We start from the raw sequence: 15,044 nt of genomic DNA on the forward strand, positions 1-15,044 counted from the left end.
CATTGGGTTGCTTTGGTGCATTTGCTGAAAATCATGACTGTCTTTGTGGGGCTGTACTTCTGGGGCTTTCTATTCTGTTCCTTTATCTATTTTAATTACTCTTGTCTTATACCATTTTAAATAATTGTATATAATACAAATATCTACACTCATATGGGATCACTTTGCTATTGGACATTTTGAAGTTTATTTTTGCTATATTACTTCTGTGTAGTCTTCACTTAATTGTAAGTAGTAGAAGTAATTTATAAGCAAAATTCAAGGCAAATATGTAAAAGTGTAACATTATTCAGCTTTCCATAGTACATATATTCCAATTATTAGTTCTGTGACAAATGAGAGTGCCTGCAGTTGACAATAAGGTAGAGTGAGGACTGTGTCCAGCAACTATGTCGTCCTTATCAGCCGAAAGGAGAAAATTCACTTTGCTTCTAAATGTCATTTATGGATTACATTTACTATATTGTCAACCAGCATTATTAGAATAGAGAGACATAAATACTAAAAACTTCAAAAGGACTTCCTTAGAGCTTATTGCTTTCTGTGGGTCCCATGATATTATTTGCATGCATGTCAGGTGATGGGAAATGAGAAGCAGATATTTGACCAATTGTCTAAAGGCATTCACTCAATTATGAAAAAGCACAGTGGTCATGACTCATGTCCTGTCTCCTGTCAGATGTGAGAGGTTATCTGTCTTAAGCTTTGTTATGTGGTAATCAGCAAGATTTTTAATTGTGTAAATGATAACCCAAGACACATGTTTTTATTTTATGTGGGTACATAAATAAAATTATACTGTGTGAAGTGCTTGTAAATACTTAGCTTCTTTACGTGATAATTTATCTCTTTATGGGAGGAATTTGTGGTGTATAGACTGTCCTAGATATCATTTTAAGTATTTGTGATGCTTTTCTCAGGGAACATAGATTTTAAAGGGAAAACAGTTATTTTGGGTGAATATCAAATGTTTATGTTTCCAAAATATTTTTTGTATGGATAGTGAAGTAATTGTATATCATAATATTTTAAGAGGTTTTCTTGCGTTTACAACATAAAAATTAATATATGTGATGAAAAGACTACTGTACTAGAAAACTATAGTTTTCATAAATTATTAAGTTATCTCTGCAGTCTGTAATCAAAGTTTGATAGCTGCAGCTTGTGGCAAGCTAGATTTTAGCAAAATAGAGACAGAAGGCTACAATTAGAAGAGCATCATTGGGACTCTGTAAGAATGGGTTTTTTAGATTTTTATATGTGCCTTTTAATTTGTCAATAGAGATTTCCTTTCTGGGCCATGTTAGTTATTTTTAACCAAATATAAACTCTTGTCTGTGTGAAGCTTTCTATTTTAAATAAATTAGAGTCTTTCAGAGGGCTATCCTCTCCTCCTCTTTCTGAGGGGTGACAAGAAAGTGCACAACAAAGTGAGTTGAAAACCAGCCCCCTCCACTCCAGCCCCAATGCTGACTGCAGCCTTCAGTACAGATCCTGGTACTAGGCCACTGTAGACACAAGGTACACCGCTAGGTGGTTTAAGAGAGAATTGTTGGGTTTAGTCGTATTGGCCTTAAGATTTTGAGGTGTGTCCAGAGTGAATTGCAGAAGTCCTAAACTCAATCTGTGTTTCTTCTTAATGAAAGAATCTCTTTCTCTTGAAACCATATGGCTGTCCTGTTCTCTGTTCGGGGATCTCCCTGTGGGAAGTCAGTAGAGATTTAACCAGGTTCAATGAGAAGGTGGTCACAGCTGGCTGCTGTATATTCGCTTCAGAATCCAATTTTCCAGCCCCTGCCTGTTCCCCTAATGAGAAATAAGCCAGAAAATGGGACAGAACAAAACCCATAACCAAAACCACAAAACCAGTTTAAGATGAATTTCATCCTTTGGCTCCCTAATCTTCTCATCTGATCTTCGGTGCTTTAGCAACTTTTGATAACGTGTGCTATATCTATAAAATCAATTTATCTGTTATCCTTTTTTTTTTTTTTAAATAAGAGCTGCGAGATTTGTATGCTCGTATAATTCTAAAGTGAACGTTTAAAATTAAGAACATACTGTTCTCCCTCCTTCTCTTTGTGCTGTGATCTTGAACATCACCATCGAGGTGTGTGTGTGTTTGGTTTGTGATCAATTTAGCTGTCTGGCGTTTGTGGTTTACCCTGAGCCAACTCTCGCTGCTAATGAACATGATCATTTATATGGTGTCACTGCAGTATAGGCATGTTAAATAATTGATTGGGCCATGGCAGGTAGAGAACGGCAAATGTGGTCCCTTTGTTGCTATGGTAATACATTTGGTTTAAGGGGACTGTTTGTCATTTGGACCTCATGGATCTGGTGTGTGTGACATAATTGCCTGTGGTTGAGGCATTTGGAGGGGAAAATCAACTTAAGAGGCGGTGGCATTTTGATCAAATTAATATATATTTCAGAGAGTTCTTGGGCTTACATTGTGGAGTGAATTATTCTTTTTTATTAAAAGGCTCATGCTTTGCTAATGCATCAGCATAGAGAATGAGCCAAGTGACAGATTTGTTTACTTGCTAACGTGATGGGATTTGATCATTTATTGCATAAAATGGTTATTGTGTGAGGTTTACATTCCTCCCCTTATTATCCCAAGGAGGGCTCCCTTTAAGTGAAATTGTTACCACATTTATTAGGGATCTTAGAAGGAAAGGGCACATGTTCTTTTTTATTATCCATTTAAAAAATTATGTCTTTAAAGGTAGGGGCTATATTTATTTATTCTTTCAACAAATATTTATTGAGCATTCAGCTAGGTACTCCTAGGGCTTGGGAGTCCAATGTGAGCAGAGCAGAGATGGTGCCTGTCCTCAGGGATGAGACGCTAGTGGACCAGGCCCGCTTACCTCTGGGTTCCCCCGTTAGCACTATCCTTTTTGCCTTATGCAAAGCTTCTCACTAAGTACTCAATACAGTTTTAGAATAGTTCCTTTCTTCCTCCTCCGCGGTATCTCTTAATATGTGCTCCCCCAAACCCCCAGTGGATTATTAATACCATTTGTCAACAACAAACATACAAGTGAACGCTTAGGTGACATAAGCACCTGTCCTTCCATTGATCCACGTTCTTCTTTCCGTCATGGCTCAGCCCAGACTCTGCCTCTGCTGTGATGCCTGCCAAGCCAATAGCAACCTCACTTTTGGATAGTCTACTCAGTTAATGTGACATATTTTAGCTGCTTTTCTTGTGTCATTACTTAAGTGTTCAAATCCCACCACGCTGTGTTCTTGCTATACCTCTTAGATGTGTTGGGGCAGAAAAATAGCTAAAACTCAGTGGTCAAGTCCCTGTATCTTTAGTCTATGGAGAAGGATCAGGCCTGTAGAATGAAAAAATAAGTGGTTATTAGAAGAATCACGATTGGTATCCAGGTGTACAGACTCTGGGATCTCTTCTATTTTTTCTTTCCTCATTTCTAAGAGCAAGTACCAGTGAGCACCATACTTTGAACTTGGAGTGTAAGGGAGTCTGGTGACCATGGGAAAATGAAGAAGAGGGCTGGCCCTAGGACTGACTGTGAGTTTAGAAATAATGGGTAGTGACAGTCCTTAGGTAATGCAGAACTGATGGATGCAGCACTTTATCAGGTATTTTAATTTGACACATCAAGCAGCTGGAAGCTTAATGTGAGCAAACTAGCACTCAAGGGAAGATGTAAGAGATTCTTGCCACCGTGTGTCAGTACTGTTGGGAGCAGGAGGACAGCAGGAAATGACCTTGGAAGGGAAGTGTTACCCTTTTGACACATAGAGACTTGAGGCTCTTTGATTTTGAACTAAGATGGTATAATAAATACATGACAGAAATAGGAATCAAATTCTCAAATGGCATGTCAGCTCCATCTCTTGTGATCAAAGTAAGTTTTCTGACTCTGAATTTTGATGATTATTTTATTTTCACTTGCTGAAAGATCATTCTAGTTTTACTTAACCTGCATGCCAAGCTTCTGCTACTCTAGCCCTAACCCTGATTGAAATAACTTGGAATCAAGGAAAACTTCTACTAGGTTAAATAAAAAGGGAAATTTATGGGAAGGATTCTGGTGTTGTAGGGAACTCAGACAAGGAATGAGAATGCCAGCTCACCACTCAATTCTATTTTTGAATAGAATTCCACATAGCTAAACTGGGCTGCTTTACTCCCTCTGTGTTTATGTTCTAGTTCTTGAAGCAACTAGAGAAACTCATTTAGCATTTTCCCATTCTGATTTAAATTCCTAGGGGAGAAAATTTGATGGGCTCAGTCCATAGGCCCATATTTTCAGACTAGTCAGTAAAGGTGCGAATAGGGCAGCCCGGCTCATGTGACACAGGCTGGTAGGTCCCACTCTTGAATTGGGGCTTTTGGGGGCTTGGGCAGATACTCCCAACAAATTAAAGAAAACACTTAAAGTTACCGAAGTTCCTAAAATGTTATTTGCCAATTGTTGCATAAATGTTTTGAAAATGTTTCTTAGTGGCATAATGAGGAATTAAATCTATTCAGTGCATTTATCAATTTCATCATATAAAAATAATGCAGAACCATAGCTTTTCCTTGAAGTTGTCTTTTGCTTCTTCTGCATTTTTCAGACCCTATTGGAAAATGAGTTCTGTTGTGTGTGTTTTTTGGGGGGTGCGGGATGAGAAGTTAAAAGTCTGAAATGCTTTAGTATAACATCCTGACAATTAAAACATGAATTATCGTGCACTAAGAAAATCTGTTCATCATAAAATGCATTTCTTTTGATTGTGTTTATATCCTTCCCAGAGAAACTTAGAAATAAATAACCTTGAGATGTTCAGCCCTCAGAAGGTTTACTAGCTTCAAAGATTCTGATTTTATTTCAAGGCTGCAAGAAAATACTCCTTGGAGTTTGTTGTGATTCACTGCTTATCACCTTGAGCTATTGCCACTCAATGCCAGGGAGGCGTTGAATCTTATACAATGATAGAATAGCATAAAAACCTTGTAGCTCAAAACAGAAGTCTAAGTGTGTTATCTCAGGTGTTTCTCATAATGCATGGAATGGACCAATGATTTTAGATCTGAAATTTTCTGCTCACCCTCACCGCTGTGAGAAGTGAATACTTTATCAAAACCACAGCTGCTTTGAGCCCAGTTCTTTGGGTGGTTAGAGGAAAAGCTAACAGCAATAACAGTTTTCAAGCTCAGCTGAGTAGTGGTCCGACGAAGAGTAAATCTAGATAAATTACGCTCTGGCCTGTTAGAGAAACCCTGACTCCTTCTTCAGGTATGATTGATGCAAAAATGCTTGTCGGCTGCCTCTTTTAAATAATTTACAGCAAACACATTTTCTACGTCATATGCAGATTTGAGAGAGGCACTGAAGCAGGTAGCTATGGAGTATACACATCGACAGTGTCTGCTGAAACCCATTGTCCATTCTGTTGAACTATAGAGCTCACATATTTAAACCAGAAACATGAAGTGGAACAAATTGGGTTGCAAGCCAGCTAATAAAATAAATGATAAATGGAAAGGGACCTCCAAGGTGCTCTGAAACACTGGCATGGGATTGGAAGCCAGGCCAGGAGGAGGTGGGTGTTGGAAAGGCTTCCTGTAATGGCTTCGGCATGATTGATGGGGCTAGTTATTTTGAGTGTCATTTTCCAAATTATGGATTTGGGTGGAGGGAGCAGGGAGCCTTTGCTTTATGGCTTTTTGTCATTGTTTCATTTTTTGCTTTGAGGCTTCCATAGTCTGGTTTGTATTTTTTGTCCCTTAATGAAAATGTATCTCAAAGAAAAAACCACATTTGTCTTTGCTTTAATCTTTAGCAGTGTTAGAGTGTTATCCTCCTCCCCCACCCCCCCACCCCCAAAAGGAGGCTGTTAGTGATGGCAAGGGTATGGGGGATTTTGGACTTTACTATGTGTTTCACTTCAGGGAACTTCTTAAGGATATATGCTACTTATTACAGGGGTGTTCCCTCTATGAGTTGTTAACTTTGGCGGCCTGCTTCTGTAAAAGGCGTCTGGAGCCTTTCTTTGCTGGGTGGATCATATCCTCTCTCCTTCCCAGTCTGTCCAGTGAGCTCCTATAAGGCAGCCTGGCCAGTGATTCCCTGCCCTTCATGTGGGTGTAGGCTCCATAACTGCCTTATCTCTGGTTGCAAAGAACAGAGATACACCCCTGAGACCTCAGATTGTAGGGGTTGATTGTTAGATGCTAGGAAGAGGAACAGCTGGGCTTCAGGAAAGGCAGGGACCCAGGGAATCTGGACACTTGGAGGCTGGAATCAGAAGGCTGTTTGGATTCCCACTGGCTCCAGGAGTGTTTGCTGAGGGCCTGTGGCTGTCATTCTGGGAGCCTGCCCTCACACACCATTAACCCAGCTACTCTCAAATCACTAGTCTGTCTTGGGGCTTATCTGCTTCACTGCCCTACAGGCTAGCTTTACTTTCTAGTTCAAATGTCCAGAGAAGTTGGATGGTTGAGTTAATAGGCCATCATCCCTGATGGCCAGTCTAGGGATTAGTTCCCACCCTTGTCCTGTCATGTTCTGTTCCATGTGACTAGAAGGTCAATGGTGTGTGTGTGTGTGTGTGTGTGTGTGTGTGTGTGTGTGTGTTAGTACAGAAAATCATTTTCTAAGGCTGCCCTTAAGAATTTCATGGGAACATTACCAACTTCCTTTAGTAGGGGCTGTGGGCGGGGCATGCGCCACAATGGGATGAAGAGTACACTCATGTAATGCTCATAAGATAACAGTTAGATGGTGAGGTTATTATCCCTTGCTTTATAACTGAGGAAATTGGGGCCAAAGAAGTTAAGTACTTTGCGTAAAGCTATACACGCAGGAGGTGGCAGAGCTGGAATGTGAAGCCAGATTTATTTGACTCCACTAGGCCACAACTTGTTTCTGACTTTTGAGTTCTTCAAAGACGAGGCAAGGCCATGTTGAAGCTTGAAATAGTGCTGGACCTTTCTTGTTCTTGGAGGGGCGGGGGCTTTTTCCTGGTGTTTAATAACCAGGATAGCTTCTCATTCTTCCATCTCGAGGGAAAGATCTTCTAAGAAAGATTCTCAGCTTTCAGTTATTGAATAGAAAGTTCCAATTCAATGCTTTGAACGTTGATACTGTTCTTACTATAATACAACTGGACTTGGGGTTGGCTGGAGGGTCTAAAACTGAGAGGTACTCGTCTGAGTTGAGGAACACTCAAGGCCAGCATTCCTGGAGTAGCTTCTATCAGTCCAGCTCATTCCCCTTCATGGTTCTGTATACAAGGTTCTCTTCCTCTCTTGGATTTTGTGATTTCTCTTCAGCACATGGAGGCTAGATACCATAACCAGGGCAGTGGCTTGGCAACTGGCACACAGTAGGCATACAATACATGTTTGTTGGATAACTTGTGGCTCCACTGTGGGTCCTCAGGTAGGCACCTTCTTGGTGAATCACTTTTCTTCATGCTACAGCCTCATCATTTCTCTTTGTTCAAATTTTACCATTCCTGGGAGAGAAGGCAGACTTTCTGACACCTGTTAGGGGAATACTTTGGAATTTTTGGGGGGTTCTCTAGTGGTTCAACATTCAACCTCTGTGATTCTAATGGTTTTTAGTCTTATAAACCATGCTTTGGGGAAATAAAGATGTTTGCAATTGGCAACTCCTTCTCTTTCCTGCCTCGCCCTTCCCTCCTTTGACATTACCTCTTTGGTGTCAGTATAGTGACTAAGTGGGTAGATTTGTGAGCCAGACAGGTCTGGGTTCAAGTCCCTGCTCTGACACGTCCTGGCTGGGTGACTTTGGCAAGTTATCCAGTCTCTCTGGGCTTGGGGCATGTAAAAAAGTACTGAGTACAGTGCATGGCACATGGTAATGACTCAAGAAAAATTTGGTGCTGCTAATATTATTATAATGATAATGACTGCAATTGTTGCATTTTCTTCTCTTCATTATTCTCAAAGGGAGAGCTCCTCACTTTGAGCTGCAGCTACACAGTAATGGCCCCAGGAGCCTTAATGCACGGTCCTTTTGTTTATATTCTGTTATCATCCTAGCATGCGAAGCATTTCAAGTGTTGTAAAGCAAATTTTGAGTGGAGATAATTATCATGTTTCTAATGTAGTGAGGAGCCGAGGTGTTTTAATGAACGATGTGCCAGCAACCCTTTCAATAAAGGTGTGATTTTTTTAAGGTCTCCACTTGGTCATAATTAGGGCATTTGGAACACCCAGGCAAAATACCTGCTGATTTGTACACTTTCATTAAGCAATCAGGATTGAATGACCCAGTGACCAGACTTTCAGAGGATCAGGTTCCAATTTTTGAGGAGGAGGAGCTGGTTATGTTTTCTCTTCTCTCTGCCCGTTTTCCATCTGTACCCTTTATTCACATTCGGTGTTCATCTAAAACAGGGCCGGTCTGCTGTCTGTTCTTTTGAGGCCTTAATTTCTATGGACACCCTCTTCTGCACAATCCTCCTCTTGTCTTGTGAACCAATCTGGTTAAATCCCTACATTAGAGAATAAAATTTTCATATGGCACTGGCTGTTTTGGGAATACTGAAGGTGATTAATAGTGGAAATGAAAAAGGTGAAGATAGAGCCATGAGAATCAGAAAAAAGAAGAGTCAAGTAAAAAAACTTGAGAAATGAAAGGGGATTGTTGATTTCATATCTAACCTTCATGGTTATAGACTCTGAGCTCCATAAGAACAGGGAACATGTTTGACTTGTTCCGTGTCACATTCTTTGTACTTAGCACAGGCCCTGGTGCCGAGTAGAATTTATTGAATAAATTAACGAGAAAATGGAGGCCCACTGATACTTATGTAAATTACATTGATCTCTATGGGGACAGAGCCTGAGCCAGAATCTGGACCTCCAGGGACTGAGGTAAAGAGGCAAAAATTAAAAAACAACAACATAGGAATCCTATATAATAAAAGGGTAATATCAACTGAACGGCAGAACGACGGGTTGCTATGATGCGACCGGTTGCTATGATGTGCACTGACCACCAGGGGGCAGACGCTCAACGCAGGAGCTTCCTCCTGGTGGTCAGTGTGCTCCCACAGGGCTCCGCTGCTCAGCCACAAGCTGGCTGACAGCTGGCGAGCGCAGCGGCATGGCGGGAGCCCCTCCCACTGCAGCACTAAGGATGTCCAACTGCGGGCCTAAGCTGTCAGTTGGACATCCCCCGAGGGCTCCCGGACTGCTAAAGGGCACAGGCCGGGCTGAGGGACCCCCCCCTCCAGTGCATGAATGTCGTGCACCGGGCCTCTAGTATGTATATAAGAATGTATAAGAAAGTTACAAAATAGGAAATGTAAATTTCACTTGCTGGTACTTCATAGGGAAGGAACATAGACTGTGTGATGTGTGACATTGCGCAATTCAATACTGCTATTTGATTGCTTTTCAAAAAGCAGAGGTCAGGCAGCTGTGTAATAATTTTGCTATTGTTTGGTCTCTTCTTAGTGTTGTCCTTTTATTAATTAAACTAGGATGACTCTTCAAGCTTAAAGTATCATTTTTTCTCTCTCCCTTTTCCACCTTAGGCTTATAATTGTGTTGAAGTACCATTAATTTCAAAACTCTTTTCTTTGCTATTAATGTAGATTACATAATTTCCAATCCATTTAGACTTGTCAGATTCTTTATACAGCAAGCGGATCAAAAGCTAGTGTGACAAATGTTCTCAACTGGATTTTAAGTTTTAAGCCTCCATTGTGCAGGTTCCATGGACCAGATACTGTTCCTTTCCCCGCTTCCCTGGCTGTTTCCACTGCAGACATACAGTGGTGCCACCAGGGATTCCTGGAGAAAGATGGGTAAATGCCCCTTAAGCACTGGGGCACTTTTAGGCAGCGTAATGGGCGGCAGATTGACTCTTCTACCCTCACATTCTGAAGGCAGGTAAGGATTCTAACTCCTGAATCAGGTCAGAGAGGGGCTGCTGGTGGTGGACTTCTGGGATAGGGTGGAGTTGGTGGACAGATATTTCCTGAGGAGTAGCAGAACACAGACTGACTGTCAGCCTCCTCTCATCCTTCCCTTTATAGTTGAGGCCATGTATTGGTCACTGTGATGTGTGGTGAGTGGAGGCTTCCTTAGAGGACAGAGGTGAGGACCACCCATCTTTCCTTGTTAGAAAGAACCTGCCAGTGTTTTACCTGCTGATGTTTTCCTGGGTGAGGGCAACACTATGGACTGTAAGATAATTATAGCCTCCAAGGGAAGGTGAGAGATCAGTACTAGCCACTCACCATAGGGCTGGAGCACATATATGAAGGAACTACTTTTAGGGCTGTTTGGGATGGCATATAGGATCTATTTCCTTTAGCTCACTGGAACATACATTATGACTTCCAATTATGTAGACACCTAGACAAATTAGTTTTGAAAATCCCTAAAGTATGCCCATAGACCTATTTATCAGTCCATCTGTAATTGTTTATTGATCACGTACCACGTGACCAGGCCTGGCCAGCCCCTGCTCAGAGAGAAGAGTAAAATTTGGTCCAGGGTTTTGGAACTGTCACTCTGTTCGTGATTTAGGTTATTAGGGAAAGCCCATTTACCCTGAAATCAAGACAGATGGCCTCAGGGAGTTCTGAGTGGAACTTCATCTGTTTCCTCTGTCATTTTAGAAAAGGTGCCATGCTTATACTTTGAGCAGTGGATTATGCAGAATCAACGGTGATGAATGTATATGAGCATTTTTAATTAGTCTTCAACCCTCCATCTAATGCAATCAGAAACCCTCTATTAGAGTAGAGATTTATAATCAATAATTCATCATCTTCTGAGGTGGATATAAACCCATTTGCTTTTAGCCTGCAACTTAAAATACCCACTTTAGAGAAGTATTACTTAACCAGGCAGATCTCTATAAAACAACTACTATATGTTGAGCATGTAGAATTAAATCTCAAATTGCAGATTGCTCTGATTAAGGGTAATTGTGTGAATTAAGTTGTCTCTCGCTTTCACTCTGCACAGAGAAAACCCACCAACAGACAAAATAGTGTGAGGGAAAGCAGCATATCAGACGGCCTCAAGGAGACCTGAGTTCCAGGCCCAGCTTTGCGAATCAGTTTCCTTTGCAAATCAGCAAAATTAAAAGGGATTAAAATAGCTGTTATTTAAGTCCTCATTATGTCATGTTAAAGTTACATTCCTTATAATAGAACACTAATAGTAAACGATATTTCTGGACCATTTGATATGTGCTGGGTGCTGTGCTGCAGTACTGTGCCTTGGAGCAGGCACATAAAGCCAGCATCATCATCTCATTTATTCCTACGTCTCCCCATCTGATAGTTACTATGAAAAGGCCACCTCTGTCTTAGCCTGGAGTTCTTGGTGGAAAGGTTGATCTTTCTAGGCCACCGATTTGAAGATGTCAGATAGAAATCTGCAATGATTATCTAAATAGAGATCATTGGATTGAATACAGAGTCCTACAAAGATGATCTTTTGTTAGCCTTCCTGCTTCTGACAAAATTCTGCAATCAAAATGAAATTGACAAAGTAAAATTTTAGTTTAACTGACAGCCAAACATCCTCCATTTTGATCTGTTGAAATGATTTCTCTCCCCCTGCCCCCAAAGTGAAATTCTAGAGAATCCACGAACAAGGTTAGCTTCATTATTGGTCAGCAGCATTAGTGAGCATGTAGAAACTGATCACTTTCATGCCCAAACCAATCATTAGGAGTGCAAATTGGCACAGCTTTTGGGGAGCCCACTAATATCAAAGCTTCAAGTGTGCATACCCTTTGAGCCAACATTTCCACTTTTGGGGTTTTAACTGAAGGATAAAACCAGGTATACATTCAAATATTTAGTTAAAAAAATGTTCATTGTCCACCGTTGATAAAATACTTAACCATTAGCAGATTGATTAAAGAAACATATTTGATGTTAAAATATGTCATTAAAATGACATGTATTGTTTAGCAAAAGGAAATTATACAGTTTAAATAGCAGAATGGGCTGTGTGAGCCCATCTTAGTGTAACCACATGAACTAGCAAATATACACATATAGATATTAGTTTAAAGTATATCTGGAGCTTAAAATAGTTATTTTTATCTGGTTGAGCGGTATTACAGTTGGGGTTTTATTTTGCATATCTTCATTAAATTTTTTTCCTGTAATGAATCTGCATTGTTTTTATGATCAGAAAAAAGAAATTAGCAGAAGCAAACAATACAAACATCTTGAAATAGAGACTCCAGTTCAATCTAAGGGCTAGGAATTGTCTACAAACCTGAATTTGTGAGAAAATGTAATTGTTAGGAATGTGCACATTTTTTTAATCCTGAGATAATCCATTGTGGTTAACTTGCCTTTATTCATGTTAATTGAAGAAGTCTTTGAGTTTTTTTAATCAGGATTTAGAAACATTTCACTCTGCTTGTACTCAGAAATCAAAAGAAACTAAAAAGAAAAAGAGAAAAAAGAAAGAAAGCACTCTGTGGGGACCAGCCTTTTTCCCTCTACTAGTTAAAAAATTAATACCAGTGAAACTAGTTAATTATAGAAATTTAGAATATACAAATAAGTAAAACAAATAAAATTAAATAAAACTCACATATACAACCCCACTTTCTAGAAATAACCTCTGTTAACATTATTTTGTGTTATGTCCTTCCAGATTTTATATTATATATACATATATGTGTGTGTGTATCTGTAATCACACACAGACATATATCTATAGTGCGTTCTCACTTGTTTTTGTTTTTTTTTACCAGCGGAGGACAGTCCACCAGACTGTATAGTTTAATGAGCACAGGGACATGCAACAGCAGTGTCTGGCACATAGCAGGGATTGCATAAATATTCATGGAACAACTATGTATATCTTGACTATCTTTCCAGGTCAACTTTTACTCCCGTTATAAATTATTCATTACAATTACTCTCCTAAAGATCGACTCATTGGATCAAAGGGTACATGTGTATTTCTCACTTTTGATGGCATTTCCGAGTGCCCTCCAGAAGAGTGGCCATTTTATATTCCCAGTGAGAGAATGCAGTGCCTGGTCTCACCTATACTCTTGGGATCATGGACCTTTATTTTTTTTTATTGAATTTTTTATTGCGATAATTATAAATTCACATGCTGTTGTAAGAAATAATACCGAAAAATCCCTTATACACTGTGCCCAGTTTCCCCCAATGGAAACATTTTGCAAAACTAGACTATAATATCATTACCAGGATATTGACATTGACATATTCCAGTTTTACTTGTACTCATTTGTATGTGCCTGTGTGACTGTACTAAGTTCTCTACAAGTTCACCACCTGTGTAGGTTCATTTATCCACCACCATAGTCAAGATACTGAACAGTTCCAACACTACCAGGATCCCTCCTATTGCCTTCTCATAACATCCTACTTTCCTCCTGCTGTCCAAGTCTGCCAACCACTTATCCATCCTCCATTCATAAAATTGTCATTTCAAAATGTTATGTAAAAGGAATTATGTGCCCTAACCAGTTTGGCTCAGTGGTTAGAGCATCGGCCTGCGTACTGGAGGGTCCCTGGTTCACTTCCAGTTAAGGGTATGTACCTTGGTTGCGGGCACATCCCCAGTGTGGAGTGTGCAGGAGGCGGCTGATCGATGTTTTTCTCTCATCGATGTTTCTAACTCTCTATCCCTCTCCCTTCCTCTCTGTAAAAAATCAATAAAATATATTTTTTAAAAAAGGAATTATATAGTATACAACCATTTGCAATTGACTTTTTTTTCACTCAGCAGAATTCCTTAGGGATTTATCCAAGTTGATGTTGGTATCAGTTGTTGGTTACTTGTTGTTGAGTACTATTTCATGGTATGGACTTACCACAATTTGTTTAACCATTCACCTGTTGAAGGAGATCTGGGTGATTCCAGTTTTTGGTTATTGCAGTAAAAGCTGCTGTGAGTATTTGCGTACAGAGGTTTATATGTGAGTCTAGGAGATAAATACCCAGTAGGTCAGTTGCTGGGTTATATGGTAGTTACATGTTTGGAATAGAGCTTGGCAATTTCTTAAAAAACCAGAGTGGCATTTTACATTCCCACCCGCAATGTACGAGTGACCCAGTTGCTCTGCATCCTGGCCAATATTTAGTGTTGTCACTTTTAAATTCTGATAGCTGTGTAGTGATACATCAATTGTGATTTTATTTTATTTTTATTTTTTTAAATATATTTTATTGATTTTCCACAGAGAGAAAGACAGAGGGATAGAAAGTTAGAAACATCGATGAGAGAGAGACATCGATCAGCTGCCTCTTGCACGCCCCCTACTGGGGATGTGCCCGCAACCCAGGTACATGCCCTTGACCGGAATCGAACCTGGGACCCTTGAGTCCGCAAGCCGACACTCTATCCACTGAGCCAAACCGGTTAGGGCTATCATTGTGATTTTAATTTGTGTTTCCCTAATCTATATATATATAAAAGGCTAGGTGACTGTCGGACCATTTGACTGGCCAGTAAATATGACGCGCACTGACCACTAGACGGCAGATGCTTAATACAGGAGCTGCAGAGCTGTGGTGACTTAGCAGCAGTGGTTTTCGGGTGATGCACCCTGGAACCAGAGAAGGAGGAGCCCAATTCCTTGTGGAGCTGTGTGATTCCACCTTCGGCCGTGGGTTATGTTGTTGCTGGGGAAGTCTCTGCCCCGAATCTGGTTTACTGCTGAGCTGGGGTAATTAATTTCCTTTCAATGTGCACGAATCCATGCACCAGGCCACTAGTACCTAATAATGTTGAACAGTGATCTGCAAACTCATTAGTCAACAGAGCCAAATATCAACAGTACAACGATTGAAATTTCTTTTGAGAGCCAAATTTTTTAAACTTAAACTTCTTCTAACACCACTTCTTCAAAATAGACTCGCCCAGGCCGTGGTATTTTGTGGAAGAGCCACACTCAAGGGGCCAAAGAGCCACATGTGGCTTGCAAGCCACGGTTTGCCAACCACTGATGTTGAACATCATCTCACGTGATTATGTGCCTTCTATATATCCTCTTCGGTGAAATGTCTGTTCA

At 40.3% G+C, this 15,044-nt stretch overlaps 1 protein-coding gene across 1 annotated transcript in view; it reads left to right on the top strand.

The window, feature by feature from the left end:
- FHIP1A (FHF complex subunit HOOK interacting protein 1A) overlaps positions 1-15,044 on the top strand; it is a 216,489-nt gene that overhangs the window by 87,978 nt on the left and 113,467 nt on the right. The gene's annotated exons all lie outside the window — the stretch shown is intronic.

The sequence above is a fragment of the Plecotus auritus genome (assembly GCF_963455305.1).
Source record: "Plecotus auritus genome assembly, chromosome: 6".
NCBI lineage: Eukaryota > Metazoa > Chordata > Mammalia > Chiroptera > Vespertilionidae > Plecotus > Plecotus auritus.